Source organism: Cololabis saira, chromosome 22 (genome assembly GCF_033807715.1).
Source record: "Cololabis saira isolate AMF1-May2022 chromosome 22, fColSai1.1, whole genome shotgun sequence".
NCBI classification, from domain to species: Eukaryota; Metazoa; Chordata; class Actinopteri; order Beloniformes; family Belonidae; genus Cololabis; species Cololabis saira.
Window position 1 is genome coordinate 34,879,984 of NC_084608.1, and position 2,381 is coordinate 34,882,364.

The following is a 2,381-nucleotide window of genomic DNA, read 5'->3' on the forward strand; positions in this document are numbered from 1 at the left end:
TTCTGACTGTTGTAGAAAAACATCCAGATGAGTCAACAGTGTCCAGAAGCTCAGATGGTCTCAGAGAGTAAAAGTGCGGCTGCTTTTCTGTTTGAATTCAGCCTCCAGACGGGAATAAAACTGATGCTTCTGGAAGAGCACATTCATTTATTTATGTGTATATGTTTTACATTCATACGTTTATGTGTATGCCAGTAGTGGAAGAAAGAAAAACCCCAGAAAAAACGAGGAAAACCAGTTTGCCCGGGCGAGATATTAGGATCCAGGATCGGTTTCCCTTTTCTTCTTCCACTTATTCTTTAAGTGTTTTTTCATCCGTTAATGCGGCCCGGACCGTAAAGTGCTCCCAGGCATGGCAGACATCAACACGTGCGTCTCCATCCTGCCTTCCATGGCTGTTACTTTTCTCCGTCAATAGTGTTACCGTGGCAATGCTAGACGGCAGAAAGTGGAGAAAATGGCAAAGATTCCTTCCTAATTTGCTCGGCCGTACTTAATCGCAGAGGCATCATTCAAACGTTCAAAGACTCTTTAGATATTATTTTTGAGTTTGTACATTCCTCCCCTTTAATCAATAAAGAAGAAACAGCAGTTTTTCCTTGTCTTTTTTTTTTTTTTTTTATTTAATTTAATTTGCACAACATGAATGTATACATAAACATGACATGATAAATCATTTCCAGAGGAAAGATAACAGGTAGTGGTTGTGCACGTGAGGACAGAAACCCTAGGGGGGCTTATGCAAGGTCCTCGCCGTTTACAGGACATTACATGACTTGTTTATTATTAGAAAGTAAAACTAGAACAGAAACAAAAACAAAATAAACAGCAAAAGAAGACAAACAAGAAAAAAAACAATCAACAAGCAGAGTAAATAAAAATAACTGCAGAATGTTAAAATACTAATACAATAAAAGTGAATACTAAAACAGAGAGAACGAGACAAAAGATTGGCAAAGCAACACAGGTAGGGCATAATCATCATATCAATGGTATCTTCCTTTAGTTTCTTACTTGGGTAATTAATTTATTAATTACACTTCTTTTGTAGGTGGACAGAGAGGATGAGTTGGTCATTAGATGGGAATGGGCATTCCATAGGGAGACACCTTTGTATTTTAAGGAGAACTGACCCCTGGTGGTACTATATAGTGGGACATGCAGCTGGTTGGATTGTCTAGTCTGGTATGAATGAAGACTAGAGTTAGACTGGAAGTATTGCTGGAAATGTTCAGGTAGTTCAGAATTCTGGTATTTTGTTTTATAGGTGAAAATACAAGTTTGAAGGATGTTTATATTGAAAATGGTTAGTATATTGAGGGTTGCGAATAGAGGTGCAGAGGGATCCAATGGGGCAGATTTTGTTGCCAATCTGACAAACCTTTTTTGTAGTACATGTAGTTTTTGGAGGTAGGAAGGATAGGTACTAGCCCACACAATATTACAATAGGTTAGATATGGATATATTAAACTGTAATATAAGGTTTTTAAGCAGGCTCTACTTAGAAGTCTACTAATTTTCATGATGATGCCCACTGATTTCGCAACCTTTTTTGTTATCGTGTCATTGTGTTCTTTCCAGCAATACTTCTCGTCAACCATTACTCCCAGGAATGGTGTGGAAGCAACTTTACTGATTTCATTACCCTCAATGGAGATCCTAGCTTCCCCAGGGTTGTATTTCTTCTTTCCTGCAAATATTATGAACTTAGTTTTTTTAATATTTAACGATAATTTATTAAGTTGGAACCACTTGCTCAATAAAATAAGACCTTGATTGGCTTCATTAACGAGGGTTTTGAAGTTTTTATGTGAAAGAATGACATTTGTGTCGTCAGCGAACAGAATGGAAAACATGGTACGTGATACTGCAGGTAAATCATTAATATAAATTAGGAATAACAAGGGCCCAAGTATTGATCCTTGTGCCACTCCACAAGATAATGTTGCTCTGGAGGATTCAGTGTTCTTAACAGTGACATATTGCTGTCTATCAGTAATGTAGTTTTGTAACCAATCAAAGACGGTGCCTTGAAAACCATATCTTTTCAGCTTTGACAGTAGTACAGTGTAATTTACAGTATCGAAAGCCTTGGAAAGATCTAGGAAAATTCCCAGTGCAAATTCCTTATTTTCCAATGCAGTGGATATTTTGTCAGTGAGGTCAAGTAAAGCCATATAGGCAGAGTGTTTTTTACGGAAGCCATATTGGTGATTGTAGAGTATGTTGTTATTGTTTATATGTTGAAGCATTCTTTTGTATACAAGTTTTTCTAGAATCTTTGAAAACGATGGTAATATTGATATTGGACGATAGTTTGTAAAATAAATTGGATCCTCAGATTTAAAGATGGGGACGACTTTGGCTATTTTAAGGTCAT